The sequence below is a fragment of the Hippocampus zosterae genome, chromosome 4, assembly GCF_025434085.1.
Source record: "Hippocampus zosterae strain Florida chromosome 4, ASM2543408v3, whole genome shotgun sequence".
Classification (NCBI taxonomy): Eukaryota; Metazoa; Chordata; class Actinopteri; order Syngnathiformes; family Syngnathidae; genus Hippocampus; species Hippocampus zosterae.
The window spans coordinates 27,518,516-27,536,803 of record NC_067454.1 but is presented as its reverse complement, the minus strand read 5'-3'; positions in this window follow the sequence as shown (position 1 = coordinate 27,536,803).

The following is an 18,288-nucleotide window of genomic DNA, read 5'->3' as shown; positions in this document are numbered from 1 at the left end:
GAGAAGAAGTTCATCCATCTTGTTTGGCAGAGATCATAGATTAGCAAGATGGATCAATGGGAGCGGGGTTCGAAATCCGCGCTGCCGGAGCTTGACGAGCACGCCGGCTCGCTTCCCCCTCCTCCGACGGCGTTTCCATGCTCCGTACAGCGCAGCCGCTCCGCTCGCGATTAGCTCCGAAAAACCTTGTGGATTTTCATGTGCTGGTGAAAAAAGACCGAGCGTAGACTCCCCAATGCGCAGCAACTTTTCCCTCGTGTAAGTAAGCCGCTCAGGGTCGCCAAAAACAAACGAAAATGACAAAAACAGGGATAATACTAGGGAGCGTGTGACCGAGGCTGCCATACTTGTCGGCGCCTGATGACGTATCAGGCGTTTTCAGAAAAGATCAGGCACTGATGGTCTAGTGGCTAGGATTTGGAGTTCTCACCGCCACGGCCCAGGTTCGATTCCCGGTCAGGAAAAAGCTTATTTTTATGAATGCCATTGGTTCAGTTCACAAGGCAATCATTTTGGCGCGACGTTGCTTTCTTAACAGATTGAGGGAGAAACAGTTTTCAAAAGAGCTCAATCCCTGATGGTCTAGTGGCTAGGATTTGGCGTTCTCACCGCCACAGCCCAGGTTCGATTCCCGATCAGGCAAAAGTTCCTTTTGTGAATGGCATTGGTTCAGTTCACAAGGCGTTTTTTGGCGCTACGTCACTCCCTGAACAGATTGAGGGAGTAACAGTTTTAAGAAATGGTCAGTCCCTGATGGTCTAGTGGCTGGATTTGGTGTTCTCACCGCCACAGCCCGCGTTCGATTAACGGTCAGGGAAAAGCTGATTTTTATGAATGCCATTGGTTCAGTTCAATAGGCAATCACTTTGGCGCGGCGTTGCTTCCTTAACAGATTGAGGGAGAAGCAGTTTTCAGAAGAGCTCAATCCCTGATGGTCTCGTGGCTAGGATTTGCCGTTTTCACCGCCACGGCCCGGGTTCGATTCCCGGTCAGGGAAAAGCTGATTTTTATGAACTCCGTTGGTTCAGTTCACAAGGCAATCATTTTGGAGCGACGTTGCTTTCTTAACAGATTGAGGGAGAAACAGTTTTCAAAAGAGCTCGATCCATGATGGTCTACTGGATAGGACTTGGCGTTTTCACCGACACGGCCCGGGTTTGATTCCCTATCAGGGAAAAGCTGATTTTTATGAACTCTATTGGTTCAGTTCACAAGGCAATCACTTTGGCGTGACATTGCTATCTTAACAGATTGAGGGAGAAACAGTTTTCAAAATGGTTCGATCCCTGATGGTCTAGTGGCTAGCATTTGGTGTTCTCACTGCCATGGCCCGGGTTCGATTCCCGGTGAGGGAAAAGCTGATTTTTATGAACTCTATTGGTTCAGTTCACAAGGCAATTACTTTGGCGCGACGTTGCTTCCTTAACAGATTGAGGGAGAAACAGTTTTCACAAGAGCTCCATCCCTAATGGTCTAGTGGATAGGATTTGGCGTTTTCACCGCCACGGCCCGCGTTTGATTCCCGATCAGGGAAAAGCTGATTTTTATGAACTCTATTGGTTCAGTTCACAAGGCAATCACTTTGGCGCGACATTGCTATCTTAACAGATTGAGGGAGAAACAGTTTTCAAAATGGCTCGATCCCTGATGGTCTAGTGGCTAGCATTTGGTGTTCTCACTGCCATGGCCTGGGTTCGATTCCCGGTGAGGGAAAAGCTCCTTTTGTGAATGGCATTGGTTCAGTTCACGAGGCATTTTCTTTGGCGCTACGTCACTCCCTGAACAGATTGAGGGAGTAACAGTTTTAAGAAAAGATAAGTCCCTGATGGTCTAGTGGCTGGAGTTTGGTGTTCTCACCGCCATGGCCCGGGGTTCGATTCCCGGTCAGGGAAAAGCTCCTTTTGTGAATGGCATTGGTTCAGTTCACGAGGCATTTTCTTTGGCGCTACGGCACTCCCTGAACAGATTGAGGGAGTAACAGTTTTAAGAAAAGATCAGTCCCTGATGGTCTAGTGGCTAGGATTTGGAGCTTTCACTGCTGAGGCCCGGGTTCGATTCCCGGTCAGGGAAAACCTGATTTTAATGAATGCCATTGGTTCAGTTCACAACGCAATCACATTGGCGCGGTGTTGCTTTCTTAACAGATTGAGGGAGAAACAGTTTTCGAAAGAGCTCGATCCCTGATGGTCTAGTGGCTAGGATTTGGCGTTCTCACTGCCACGGCCTTGGTTCGATTCCCGATCAGGCAAAAGCTCCTTTTGTGAATGGCATTGGTTCAGTTCACGGGGCATGTTTTTTGCGCTATGCCGCTTTCTTAACAGATTGAGGGAGTAACAGTTTTCAAAAGAGCTCGATCCCTGATGGCCTAGTGGCTAGTATTTGGTGTTCTCACCGCCATGGCCCGGGTAAGATTCCCGGTCAGGGAAAAGCTACTTTTGTGAATGACATTGGTTCAGTTCACCAGGCATTTTCTTTGGCGCTACGTCATTCCCTGAACAGATTGAGGGAGTAACAGTTTTTAGAAAAGATCAGTCCCTTATGGTCGAGTGGCTAGGATTTGGCACTTTCACCGCTGCGGCCGGGGTTTGATTCCGGTCAGGGAAAAGCTGATTTTTATGAATTCCATTGGTTCAGTTCACAAGGCACTTTGGCGCTACGTCGCTTTCTTAACAGATTGCGGGAGAAGCAGTTTTCGGGAGAGCTCAATCCCTGATGGTATAGTGGCTAGGATTTGGCGTTCTCACCGCCACGGCCCGCTTTTGATTCCCGGTCAGGGAAAAGCTCCTTTTGTGAATGGCATTGGTTCATTTCATGCCATTCACAAAAGTTCACGAGGCAATCATTTTGGCGCAACGTTGCTTTCTTAACAGATTGAGGGAGAAACAGTTATCAGAAGAGCTCACTCGCTGATGGTCTAGTGACTACGATTTGGCGTTTTCACCGCCAAGGCCCGGGTTCGATTCCTGGGCAGGGAAAAGCTCCTTTTGTGAATGGCATTGGTTCATTTCATGAGCATTTTCTTTGGCACCACGCCACTCCCTAAAAAGATTGAGGGAGTAACAGTTTTTAGATAAACTCTGTCCCTGATGATCTAGTGGCTAGGATTTAGCGTTCTCACTGCCACGGCCCTGGTTCGATTCCCGGTCAGGGAAAAGCTGATTTTTATGAATTCCATTGGTTCAGTTCACAAGGCAATCAATTTGGCGTTACGTCGCTTTCTTAACAGATTGCGGGAGAAGCAGTTTTCAGTAGCTCTCAATCCCTGATGGTCTAGTGGCTAGGATTTTGCGCTTTCACCGCTGCAGCCGGCGTTTGGTTCCCGGTCAGGGAAAAGCTGCTTTTGTGAATGGCATTGGTTCAGTTCACGAGCATTTTCTTTGACACCACACCACTCCCTAAAAAGATTGAGGGAGTAACAGTTTTTAGCTAAGCTTTGTCCCTGATGGTCTAGTGGCTAGGATTTGGAGTTCTCACTGCCGCGGCCCGGGTTCGATTCACGGTCAGTGAAAAGCTGCTTTTGTGAATGGCAGCGGTTCAGTTCACGAGGCATTTTGTTTGGCGCTACGTCACTCCCTGAACAGATTGAGGGAGTATCACTTTTTAGAAAAGATCAGTCCTTGATGGTCTAGTTGCTAGAATTTGGCGCTTTCACTGCTGCGGCCCGGGTTCGATTCCCGGTCAGGGAAAAGCTGATTCTGTGAATGGCAATGGTTCAGTTCATGAGACATTTGCTTTGGTGCTACGTCACTCCCTTAACAGATTGAGGGAGAAACAGTTTTTAGAAAAGCTAAGTCCCTAATGGTCTAGTTGGTAGGATTTGTTGTTCTCCACGCCACAGCCTGCGTTCGATTCCCGGTCAGGAAAAGCTCCTTTTGTGAATGGTATTGGTTCAGTTGACGAGACTTTAGTTACCGCGCTCTCTAAAAAAGTTATCACTTTTTAGAAAAGATCAGTCCCTGATGGTCTAGTGGCTCGGATTTGGCGCTTTCACTGCTGCGGCCCGGATTTGATTCCCATCAAGGAAAAGCTGATTCTGTGAATGGCATTGCTTCAGTTAACGAGGCAATTTCTTTGGTGCTACGTCACTCACTTAACAGATTGAGGGAGAAAGTTTTTCAAATAGCTCTTTCCCTGATTGTCGAGTGGCTAGGATTTGGCGCTTTGAACGTTGCAATCGGGTTCAAATCTGAGGGAATACCTCCTGTTGTGAAAGGCATGAATTCAGTTCATGAGGTATTTACTTTGGCACTATGTCACTCCCTTTCCAGAATGAGGGTGAAACTGCTTTTAGAAGAGCTCAGTCCCTGATGGTCTAGTGCAGGGGTGCCCAAACTTTTTGGATCGAAGATCTACTTTTCGATCAACTAACCTCCCGGGATCTACCCTTACCCGCACACAAACACGCGCACGCCATGATGAGAAACAACCTGAAATGGAGGCATGCGACGCACTTTTGCAGCCTGTTAACTATCGTAGCTCACACGTACCGTTTTAAAGTGCTTTCCTGGGCCCTCCTAGATTCCTATTCTTTGCTCGTGCCCTCGGTGAATTGAACACAAAGCAAACTCTGAATGAGAATCATGACAATAAAGGATAAGAGCGCAACAGCTCTGATCACAAGCTGCAATTGCAAACTGCTGAGCGCTAACAACTTCCGGTGATGTAATCATGCGCCACTGTAAATTTAACGTTTACCTGTTTTATTTAATTTTTAAAATATTTTTTTTGTGAAAATGAGACTCATAAGATTATTAGTGTGCAGTGTATATTAAAACAAAAAATATATTACTGAGATGTTTCTTCTCGACACTCGTCGGATCTACTTGGGACCTGTCTTAGATCTACCGATAGATCAGAATCTACCTAATGGGCACCCCTAGTCTAGTGGCTCAGTTTGTGCGCTCTCTCTGCCACATCCCAGGTTCGATTCCCTGTCAGGGATAAGCTGATTTTGTGAATGGCATTGGTTCATTTCACGAGGCATTCACTTTGCCGCTTCGTCACTCCCTTAACAGATTGAGGGGGAAACAGTTTTTCGAGGAGCTCTGTCCCTGATGGTATCGTGGCTCAGATTTGGCACTTTCACCGCTGTGGTCGGGTTCGATTGCCGGTCAGAGAATATCTGCTTTTGTGAAAGGCATGAGGTCACGAAGCGTTGACTTTTGCCCAAAGGCCTCCCCCCTTACCTGATTGACGTAGAGAGAGTTTTAGAACCGCAACCTCCCTGATGGTCTAATCATGGCTCAGATTCGCTGCTCTCACCACTGCTACACAAGTTTGATTCCCGTTCAGGATGCCAGCTGTTGGATTTATTATTTTTTAGTAATCATACATTCACGTATTATTCGGTTGATTCTCGTGTCGTCATTTTATGCTCGCAATGAAGAATGCTTCTGCCTGTCAGTATAGTTTGATTTTGCTTGCAAAGAAGAACGCTTATGCTTGCAATCATTAGTTGGCTTTGCCTGCAATGAAGAACGCTTATGCTTTCAATAAAGATTTATCCTTTATTATTTACTCACATCTATAATCATTATATGTTCTTCATTATGTGCTCACTTTTGCTTGCTGTACTGTGTGAAAGGTTTAGGGTCGCAACCACCTTTCCGAGGACGTGGTTGGGAAGAGATAACTGTTAAGACTAAACAGCGAGCAAGGCTGAACCGGGAATGGAGACATCAACACCAGCTGCAACGGGATGTTTATGTGACATTTGCACACATGTACGTAAATTGCACTCACATACACACACATAGTCAAACAAGTTCAGTGTGTGTTCAACAGCCCCCACCCTTTAGGTTGGACACACCTATGTAGTAGCTTTCCCAATAAATGAGGAGGTGAAGGGGGAGATCGTTAGGGTTACGTGTGGAGAACTGAAACCGAACGCTTCTCCTCGTTCCCTCCTGGTACCAGAATCGAGTCTCCTGTCTCCTCCTTTTGGTTATTCCTGAGTGTCAATTTGGACCGACCTGACACCAGCCAATCACAGGGCACACAGAGACAAACAACCATGCACGCCCACAATCACACCTAGGGACAATTTAGAGTGTTGAATCAGCCTGCCACGCATGCTTTTGGAATGTGGGAGGAAACCGGAGTACCCGGAGAAAACCCACGCAGGCCCGGGGAGAACATGCAAACTCCACACAGGGAGGCCGTAGCTGAAATTGAACTCGGTACCTCTGCACTGTGAAGTTGACGTGCTAACCACTGGACTACCGGGTCGCTGTCCAGCAGTTGTGTAGTAGATTTAGAAACAGGTCGCAACATCACCATGGATAACTTTTTCACCAGTGTGCCACTCACGCAGCATCTCCTGGAGAAGGATCTCACTTTTGTGGGGACTCTACGTCAGAACAAGACTGACATCCCTCCTCTGATGAAGCCTTCCAAGTCCAGGGAGGTTTACAGCACAGAGTTTGGATTCAACGACAGCCCTACGATGGTCAGCTATGTCAGAAAGAAAGGAAAAGCTGTTGTGCTCCTGAGCATGATGCACCATGACAAAGCAGTGGATGAACATTGCAGAAAGAAAAAAACAGAAGTGATTACATTTTATAATGAGACAAAAGGAGGTGTAGACACCAGATTGTTGGCAGCTACACGTGCAAGCGCCAAACACATAGGTGGCCCAAGGTGCTGTGGTACAACATAATTGACATCGGCACGCTGAATGCCTACACCTTTTTTTCATGGTTCAGCACCCAGATTTCAAGAGCGGCATCACCAATGCACGACGGCTGTTCCTCAAAGAGCTGTCAAAGGAGCTTGTCACACAACACATGAGGAAAGCTGCCCCCAACTGCAAACCCTGATTATTGAAGCAATGGAAAGGTGCGGGGTGACAAAAGCCACAACCCAGACACAGGAAAGAAATAAACAGGGCCAACCAAAGAGAAAAAGGTGTCAGATCTGCCCAAGTAACATCGCAAGATCGCAATGTCAACAATTGGTGTGGAAATGCAATACACCTGTGTGCAATGATCACTGCCAGAAACAGGTAATTTGTCTGAATTGCATACAGTGGATGAGACAGAAGGCAAACAGGGAAAAGAGAGAGGAAATGTCAATCAATGACTGGACAGTTCTACACATATATACACACAGACAGACACACCCACACGCACACACACACACACACAATGGAGAGTCACATTTTTCTATTGCTGTTCTGGTTAATCTTCTTTTTCAAAAATAATAAAAAGTGAAAAATAAAGATATTTCGAACATGCAATCATTCTTTTATGGTCCTAAATATAAGACTAAATATTATACAAGTGATTATTCTTAACCAAAATGACAACAATTTCATAAAAACGTATTAACGTATCTTTTCGTCAATGGATGCTACAGCTTTGTGTTTGCTTTCAAAACTTAGCTTGTAGCAGACGTGTGCACATTTTCAGCATGACGTCTCTGATCCACTGGAGAAAGGACACTTTGATCCTCTCCTCTTTCATCTGGAACTGCTTCAGACAACAAAGTGTATGCAGAAAATTGGTGAAGATTGAACGACTGTCTGTGTCCTATGTGCTGTCTTGTGTTATTTCTGTTATTTTGACTTCAAAATGGCGCCGCGAGAGTGGCTGCCTTTCCAGCAGCTCCTATATTTTGTTGTTCTACTTCTTACTTTCATAACTTTGCTGCTGTGAATTGGGAATTTCTCCATTGTGAGACTAATAAAGGTTTTTCTTCTTCTTCTTAATTTTATTATGGGTCATTTTTGACCCACTTATGGAAGAGTGTAGGGTTCTCTTATAAGAGGGAGAATAAAGACCCCAAAAAAGACCTTTTAAGCGATTTGTCAACCCTTCTTGTGAAAATTAGGCTCAGATATGATCATATCGTCCTATCCATGTGTGCTGTCTGGAAAAACCACTAGCAAAGGACTTCTTAAGACTTATTGACACTTTTAATTTTGTGCAATTGTTGAGCAGCCCGACACATGAACAGGAACATATTTTAGACCTTGTCCTTGCTTATGGTCTACCGGTGTCGAATCTGGAAGTCCTTTAAGATGGGATTTCTGATCACCTGGCAGTTTTATTTGATGTAGTCTTATCGCGTGCTGCTGTAAAATTTGCCGCTCCTAGTTGCAACCCCCGAATTTTTAATCCTCTCACTGCTAGTCGGTTCTCTGATGCCTTTAATAACCTTTGCGTACCCTCATCTAACACAGAGGAACTCGCCTCTGAGTTCAACTCATCATGCCGTGGCTCCTTCAAAAACTGTGCTCCCAAATCCTAAACCCGAGCCTTGGTTTAATGACAAAAGTCGCGCAGCTAGGCAGGGGTTTCACAAAGCCGTACGCAAGTGGAAAAAAGACAAATTGCAGGTCTCTTATCAAATCTGCAAAGACTGCTGGCGTAACTACCAGATGGCTAAAAGAGAATATCTGTCGGACCTTATTCAAGCAAACCGTCACAACCCACACATACTATTTAAAACCATTGATTCTGTACTCAAACCACCTCAGCTGACTTGCTCGGATTCTTCACCTCAGATGTGCAACAGATTCCTTCAGTTTTTCATTGATAAGGTTTCTACAGCTTAGACTCCTGTTTCAAATACTACATTTGATCCCTCTGTCCACATCCCGTGTTCAGCTATGTTAAATTCTTTTGAAACTGTGTCCTTGACGCTTTTACAGGATGTGGTTTGCCAGACTAAGCCATCTGGCTTCCCCTGCGACTCTCTTCCCCCGCATTTCTTTAAGGAGGTTCTCCTGAATATTGGCCATTATCAACAGCAGCCTCTCTTCTGGTATAATTCCCTAACAGTTTAAAAATGCTGTGGTCTAACCCTTGATCAAGAAACCTGGCCTTGATCAAGATGTGCTGTCAAGTTTTAGGACCATTTCCAAACTGCCTTTCATTTCAACAATTCTGGAAAAAGTGGTACACATGCAGTTGGAATCTTTCTTGGATGAACATAACATATTGGAGTTATTCCAGTCAGGTTTCAAGAAGATGCAAAGCACATAGTGAGCCCTGTTACACGTTTCTAATGACATCCTCCTGGCAAATGACACTGGAGACTACGTGTGTCTGGTTTTATTGGATTTAACTGTAGCATTTCATACAGTGGAGCACTCTGTTGACTCGTTTGCAGCACTTGGTGGACGTTGATTAACTCCTCTTTTTTACCTTTAACTTGTAAAACACATATGGAAAGGTTTGAACAACGTTATGAAGCCAGACTGAGCGGGTTTTATGTGGTTGATTTAATGATCTATTATTTAGCTTCAACATGTTTGTGGCGTAGCAATGTCAACCATTGTTTTGTCGAGGAAATAAATCCCACAAAAGACAGACCGACCGACACACAAACATATTCCAGAGGGGACAAACACCCTAAGTTTACATTTACTCTGCCTTTACCAGGCCAGGCTACCTTCAGGCCAGACAGAAACAAGTTGAGTAAGAAAAATGCAGTACTCCAGTGCGTTTATGGAAGCAACGGTTGGGGCACGAATGCAACAATTAAGGCTATTGGCTATCTTAAATTACGGTGTAGGTCTTTTTGTCTGCCTTAATTTTAGATGCCATTGTAAAATAATACACTGGTTGCCATGGAAGCACTGCAGCGCTTCATCGACAAAAAGATGTTGAGGTCGTAAAAGTCAGCTTGAAAGAGTGGTGACAATGTGCTACTTGCAGGTTCTACCTACTTAAGGCCTTGTAAAGTTATATCTGAATGTCAAAGGTTGAAGGAAAGCCTGCAGGCAGGTAAAGTATGAGCTATTTTCTCCGTGACCTATTTGAGGTTACAAGCCAGTCTGTCTCTCTTCAAAATTAAATGTATTCACAGTGACACCTCATTAGTGCAGGTCTTCCCACAGTGCGCAACATTTTACAACCTTACTGAACTGCTGTAAATGTTTGTTGCAGAAAAAAAAGGGTCAATAAATGTGCGCGGGATAGTGTTACATAAGGCCATCTTTTACCATTTTTAATATCGGATAGCCGACTAATAATTGCCTGAACTTCTTAATGAACTAAATACCCAATGTCTGTTAACAAACTGTCAAAAATTCTGATTTGTTTCTTTACCATGTAGCTTTCAATTCAGGGAGCCTCTTGTGAGCAATTGTACCCTGGGCTCTGACTTGGTAGTTTGTTTCATTTCCATTGCATTAATTCTATTACACCAGGTGTAGGTGGCTTTTGTCAGCAAAGGTACATAGAATTTCCAAAAATTGTAGTCAAGCACTGTTACTTTAGAAAAATAGGAGTCGACACCAAGATGGCTTCTTGCTGGAGACATGGGAACAATGTTATAACTTGCTGTTGGTTCAGTGAACTGTGTCACTGCTTTATTAAATAGGTTTTTCTTTGCAGCTTCGAAAAAAGGAGAGCTGTGGTGTTGTTGTTTTTTTAAATGCACACTTTATTCATGGTTTACACAGTCTCAACAAATACAGGTACGTCTTTGTCCATCTCCGTACCTTCTCTTCTTCCGTTCGACTCGAGAGGCGTTCATGACCGCCTCGGAAAAAAAGTAAATTAACTAGTCCTTCAATGAAACTACGAAAATTGAAAATAATGCATCAAAACAGAAAATCAAGCGAGGAAATCACAAAATAAATTCTATAGCCCCACTACAGATTTTATTTTGTAATTTTCTCATTTGTGAATACAATACAAAAAAGGAATAAATAAACACTTCTGAGACAGTCCAGTCTCCTCCAATTTAACTCAACTCAACTCAACTGTATTTATAGCACTTTCAAGCAGACATTGCTGCATACAAAGTGCTGTACATGCAGCAACTATCATATACATAGAACAATAAGGCAATAATTAGTAACAAAGATGGTAGTAGGCACCAAACAATAAAACTAAGTCAAATTTACTGACATCTGATCGTTTTGTTGCAGCTACGCCCAAGGAAATGCCAAAATTAATTCTGTCGGGGGGCTATAGAATTTATTTTGTGATTTTCTGTTTTGATGCATTACTGTAATTTCAATTTTCATAGTTTAGTTTCATTGAAGGAATAGTTAATTTGCGTTTTTTGGAGGCGGCCATGAACGCCTCTCGAGTCTAACGGAAGAAGAGAAGGCACGGAGATGGACAAAGACGTACCTGTAGCTCTATCTAGTGGATGCATTGTAGATTGCGCCTTAATGTCCAGTGCGTGCAATATATGAAAAAAAATCTAATATAGGCCATTCATTGAAGGTTTGCCTCATAATCCAGTGCGCTTTTTAGTGCGGAAAATATGGTACATAGTGGTGGTGGTGGTGGTGGTGGGGGGCACTCTCAAAAGTAGTCAGTGACTGGTAAATAGCTCAAATTAATCCCTTTTTTTGTAAGAGCGCGAACATTAAAAGAGCATTTGTAAAATAGACAGATTCAACTTCAGGTAACGCCCAACGATGTCACTGAAACTAAAACAACAATACATTAAACCATTATACAATAACATGGAGCAAGTTTTGCGCATCAGGCAGAGATGGCAAGAGTTTCCTGTTCCTATTTAATACTGTTTAAGGTAAAGAGAGATTAAATGTGAGGTTAGAGGTGTTCCGGCTCTATCTGTGAGTCACGGGTTGTTTCTGCCAAGCTTGCTATGAGAAAGCGTGGGTGGATCTCATGTCTTTTAAATGCCCTGCCCTTTGATGCTCTCATATCGCCATATTAAGAAGCATCTCAACTGTGATAAATGTGCGTCGAAGCATGAGGGTCGAGCATCGAAGAGATTCCACGGACAAGCATTTCCTTTGTGGAAGTTTTTAGGATCTTCCACAGTGAAAATGGCACAGCATTTGATTCTGTTTGTTTGTTTGTTTGTTTTTTTATTTTTGAATATAGGTAGATTGCAGAGGTGGGCGTTGTCCACCGGACAGACGACTGACTTTGAAACAATGACGGAGTAAGCACTAATGGAAGCAATTTTCAGCCACCCTTCAGATCACCATGAACCCAAAATAAAATGATGAGAAGCATTTTAGGGATGAGAAGCAGGAGCAGTAATGGTATGAGCAGTAATGTGTTTATAGCGGTCCAAATTGTTTCGAAATGAATTAGATTGAGCACTGTTCTGATTGGAAATTGTTTTCTTTTAAACTGATGGTGTTACCGTGTTGGTAGTTGATGGGAGGACCCCAAAAGCAGTGAGGACACTGGAGAAACTAACTCAAAAACTCCATAAAATCCAGAAAATCACAGGAAACCAAAGCAGAAAAAAAAACAAAAGACAGAAAACAAAACACGACACATGTACAGAGACAAATACAACAGTAACAATGATCCGACACCAACTGATCAGGCAGGGAGTCCTTTTAACACAACATGAACTAATGACACAATGACCAACAGGTGTGCCACTGCAGGAGGAGCCCTAGAGTGCCACCTGTTGGTCACAAACAGAACCACCCTAACAGATGGCCCTAAAATAGCTGTGACGAAATGTAATTGTATTTAATGTAATTAATGTCGGCCTAAAATAATGATGACTGCCTGTGACCAGACGGTTAGCGAATGACCAAAATTTACTGATGCGCCCACCCCTGGTATATTGCAGCATCCATTTTATTTTGAAACTATTTATTGTCACTCGCTCATGGTTACTCCTCCATAAAAGTCTGTAATAATTAGCACAAGGATGTAACTGTCCAACGCAATTGGCCACGTCAAAAAAAAAAATATATTGACAGTGTTTTTGTATTCCCCTCAATGCTCAAAATAAGCGATTTTGCATCACAGGTTGCAAGTACAATGTTGCATTTTGCGCCTCATCAAAATCCATTGAATAGCAAACAGTGAACACAGATTAATAAAAAGACAGGAGGCAGAGCTGGCGGTAGCAGAGATGAAGATGTTTAGGTTCTCTTTGGGAGTGACCAGGTTGGATAGGATCAGGAATGAGTTCAGAGGGACAACTCATGTTAGAGGTTTTGGAGAGAAAGTCAGAAACGCCAGACTGAGATGGTTTAGACATGTCCAAAGGAGAGAGGGTGAATATATTGGGAAGAGGATGCCGAGTCTTGAACTGCCAGGCAGGAGGCCAAGAGGAAGACCAAAGAGGAGGTTTATGGATGTAGTGAAAGAGGACATGAAGGTAGCTGGTGTGAGAGCAGAGGATGCACAAAACAGGGTTAGATGGAGGCAAGAGAAGAAGGGAAAAGCCAGAAGCAAAAGAAGAAGACCTACACCGTAACTAGCAACGAACTTCGGCTGGCTAGCTAGCGCTGCTAAACACATTACGCTGTCACTATTCAGGTCATAAGTCATCACCTTCATGGTGAAAACATCACATTTATAGCATTTTAAAAAAAGAAAATTCTTGTGTATGAGACAAAGAAAAGATGTTGCATTGAAAAAATTCTTATTTTCTGCCTGCTTTTTGGGGTCCTCCACCACCTCGTATCATGACAGCCTGTGTTTTAACATTATGAGACGCAATGGCTAAACAACACTTTCTAACTAGACTTGCAAGATAGAAACTTATAAACACACTTTCTTTTTCCATCATATCTTCATTTTCCATCATCAATATCAATATGGAGCAGCAAGAGCTTAACTGCAAGGGCCTCAGGAGCCAGAGAGTTTGAGTATCGATGCAGACACAATGTAAAATGACATCGGAATCAACGATGCTCGACTGGTTTCCTCACACATTCTAAAAACATGGATGGCAGGTTAATGGACCACTTGAAATTTTCCCTAGGTGTGATTGTGAGCGCAAATGGTTGTTCGTTTATGTGTGCCCTGCGACTGGGTGGCAATCAGTTCAGGGTGTACGTGTCAGTAAATGTGGACCCTGCCTTCTGCCAAAAGTCAGCTGGGGCAGTCTCCAGCACGTCCGTGAACCTTGTGAGGATAAGCGGATTACAAAATGGATGGATGAATGGACATGTTCTCCCCATGCCTACAGTGGGTTTTCTTTGGGTACTCTGGTATCCTCCCACATTCCAAAAACATGCATGGTAGGTTGATCTATGTGTGCCCTGCGACTGGCTGACACCCAGTTCAGAGTGTACCCTGCCTACTGCCCAAAGACAGCTCGGATAGGCTCCAGCACGCTGGCGACCCTGTTCAGGATATGCAGTGTTCAAAATGGATGGATGAACATTGTTTAGGGGGGGGGGGGGGGGGGGGTTTGGTCATCCAAGTAACTGAACCAGGCAAGTTATTGCACCCTGTGACCACACACCACAGGACGCAGTAATAAACACGAGAATTCATTAGTGGTCTAACAATTCATAGAAGAGGGAAGATCAAATGGAAACATAGTTTGTCTTGGACAAACATGAAGGCTGAAAGTCCTTCAATGTTTAATGTTCAACTACAGTCAAACAAAAAAATCACTGATATCATAACGTCATATGACAGCAGTGTTTCTCAAATAGTGGGGCTTGCCCCCTTGGGGGGCGCGGAGCTCTGTCAAAGGTGGCGCGGTTGACCTCGGGGAACATGCTTTTTTTATTTTTTTCTGTCCTAAAAGAATGTGCAGTTGCACTCCCGTACATTAGGTGGAGCTCTCATTGACAGAGTTTGCACAGGGGGCATTCTCAGGGAGGACGTATGACAAGACATATGTAGCGCTTGGCTTCATTGTGACTACGGTGGCAGACGAGGAAAGATCGATGTGCTTACTGTGTCTAAAAATCTTGGTAGCGGATAGCATGAAACCAAATAAATTAAGGTGTCACTTAAAGACATTACACCCCAATCACGCTGATAAGCTGCTAGAGTTTTTTTTTCAGCGAAAACGTGCCGAATATTGCCAACAATCATGCCATTTTGTGACTGCTACTTCAGTAAACTAAAATACAGGTTGACACATTGAGCAGGAGCCGAGAGTTGCTGTGTCCTCCTTCAAGCCTCGCTTCTAAAAGCTGTGCATTGCAAAACGTGGTCATTGTAGCCATTAATCCAGACACCATCTTTGATTTTTTTTTAAAAAGCACAAATTCTTTTATATATTTTTGTTTTGCTGGTTAAAGTTTTTTTATTATTATTGTGCTGAGATAATGTTGGTAATTAGTTTGAATGCATTATTAGTTATTGATTTTATGTAATTTTATTTTTCAGTATCGTATGGTTTGACATGGTCAGTCAAAAAATATTTATTGTTAATTTAAGGATTTAACTGTATTTTTGAATTTCAGATGCACTTTAAATCTTTTCTGTTCCAGTTACTAAAGCTATTCTTTGTTGTAAGTTGGTCCATAAAGTTGGTCCATATTTCTTTCTTTTTTTATTCTCTTATACGTTAATAAGGATACATTGTTATGCAAAGGTGTACTTATAACAATTTTACAGACAAATGATACTATTTATAGTTGTGCGGGGGGGGGGGGGGGGATGCGAGATGTTTTCCTCTTCCTTGACAGAAAATAATTGAGAACCACTGTATTACAGCATTGTCATTATAATAACAATGCATCAGTCATACAGTATTTTCCATTATACTCAAAGATGCTTCACATATAATGCATTATTCATCTACTTGCAAATTCACACTCTGGTGGTAGTAAACTACGTGTGTAGCCACAGCTGCCCTGGAGCATGCTGGCGGAAGTGTGGCTGCCAGTATGCACCCACAGCACTGTTATGCACTGTTAAGTCCCACAGAACTCAAAGAAATGTGACCCATATTGTTTTTATTTCACCAATCACTATGCTTTGTGCGTGTGTGTCTGATTTTATTGAAATTATTTTTCTTTATTTGGCTGGGTGTAGGCTTGTGCGGCACCTGTGCGTGACGAGGAAAATACACTCTCGATGCCAATTGACTATCCCCAACAAGGGATGGACTAGGCCCACGTGGGTCGGCTTAAAATAGTGACGGACTTACAGATTTCTCGTCGTCTGACGTAATGCCCACTTCTGGTCATTAGCCATAATAACATTTCATGTAGATTACCTTTTCAACCATTTTTATATTCACATATTGTGGATGAAAACATGTTTTGCTGTTCAGCGCTTTTTACCATCTTTGTTACCGTTTTATTGCTTTACTGTTGTATATTTTAGTTGCTCCATGTACAGCACTTTGTATGCAGCGATGGCTGTTTGAAAGTGCTCTATAAATACAGTTGAGTTGAGAAAACTCACATCACTCTTCAATTCATAGTTTTTTTTTATCTTAAAAAAGCAATTTATTTTCAAAATTATGATTTTTTAAAAAGTATTTCCTTATATTGATTTCTGGACAATTCAAGTCACTTTTGGCTGATTCGCGATATAAGTGGCATAAAATCCTTTACCCTTCAGTAAGTCTTACCAATCCGGCTCATTTTAACCATGTCACAAATCTAATTTTGGGAAAGCTGTTTTAGTTTTACACAAACTAGTTCAAAGTTTCTTTTTTTTTTTTAATGAACTTGTTCAGTTCAGAGTTCACATAAAAAATATTGAACAAAGTACATCCTTCAAAAAAAATGAACAAATACATCATTCTTTTTTTTTTTTTTGGACAATATGTTACATCAAGCCATTGTTCTCCTCCGTGAGCCGTCACCTTACCGTGATGGAGGGGTTTGTGTGTCCCAATGATCCTAGGAGCTAAGTTGTCTGGGGCTTTATGCCAATGGCAGGGTCACCCATGGCAAACAGGTCCTAGGTGAGGGACCAGACAAAGCACGGCTCACAAAGCCCCTTATGACAAATAAAATCGATGGTACCCAGTTTCCCTTGCCCGGACGCGGGTCACCGGGGCCCCCCTCTGGAGCCAGGCCTGGAGGTGGGGCTCGTTGGCGAGCGCCTGGTGGCCGGGCCTACACCCATGGGGCCCGGCCGGGCTCAGCCCAAAGAGGCAACGTGGGTCCCCCTTCTCATGGTCTCACCACCCGTGGGAGGGGTCAAAGGGGTCGGGTGCAATGCGAGCTGGGCGGCAGCCAAAGGCGGGGACCCTGGCCGTCCGATCCTCGGCTGCAGAAGCTAGCTCTTGGGACATGGAATGTCACCTCTCTGGCAGGGAAGGAGCCCGAACTGGTGTGTGAGGCAGAGAAGTTCCGACTGGATATAGTCGGACTTGCCTCCACACACAGCCTAGGTTCTGGTACCAGTCCTCTCGAGAGGGGTTGGACTCTCTTTCACCCCGATAGTTGCTCACGGTGAGAGGCGCAGAGCAGGTGTGGGCATACTTATTGCCCCCCGGCTCAGTGCCTGTACATTGGGGTTCACACCGGTGGACGAGAGGGTTGCATCCCTCCGCCTGCGGGTGGGGGGACGGGTCCTGACTGTTGCTTGTGCATATGCACCAAACAGCAGCTCAGCATACCCACCCTTTTTGGAGTCCTTGGAGGGTGTGCTGGAGAGTACTCCTGCTGGGGACTCCCTTGTTCTACTGGGGGACTTCAATGCTCACGTGGGCAATGACAGTGAGACCTGGAGGGGCGTGATTGGGAGGAACGCCCCCCCCGATCAGAACTCGAGTGGTGTTTTGTTATTGGACTTCTGTGCTCGTCACGGACTGTCCATAACGAACACTTTGTTCAAGCATAAGGGTGTCCACATGTGCACTTGGCACCAGGACACCCTAGGCCGTAGTTCGATGATCGACTTTGTAGTTGTATCATCGGATTTGCGGCCGCATGTTCTGGACACTCGGGTGAAGAGAGGGGCGGAGCTGTCAACTGATCACAACCTGGTGGTGAGTAGGCTCCGATGGTGGGGGAAGATGCCGGTCCGTCCTGGCAGACCCAAACGTATTGTGAGGGTTTGTTGGGAGCGTCTGGCGGAATCCCCTGTCAGAAAGAGTTTCAACTCCCACCTCCGACAGAGCTTTTCCCATGTTCCGGGGGAGACGGGGGACATTGAGTCCGAGTGGACCATGTTCCGTGCCTCTATTGTTGAGGCGGCCAATCTGAGTTGTGGCCGTAAGGTGGTTGGTGCCTGTCGTGGCGGCAACCCTCGTACTCGCTGGTGGACACCAGCAGTAAGGGATGCCGTCAAGCTGAAGAAGGAGTCTTATCGAGCCTTTATGGCCTGTGGGACCCCAGAGGCAGCTGACGGGTACCGACTGGCCAAGCGGAACGCAGCTTCGGTGGTCGCCGAGGCAAAAACCCGAGCATGGGAAGAGTTCGGTGAGGCCATGGAAGCCGACTTCCGGACGGCTTCGAGGAAATTCTGGTCCACCATCCGACGTCTCAGGAGGGGGAAGCAGTGCACCACGAACACTGTGTACAGTGGGGATGGGGCGCTGCTGACTTCGACTCAGGACGTTGTGAACCGGTGGGCAGAGTACTTCGAAGACCTCCTCAACTCCACCAACATGCCTTCCTTGGAGGAAGCAGAGCCTGGGGACTCTGAGGTGGGCTCTCCTATCTCT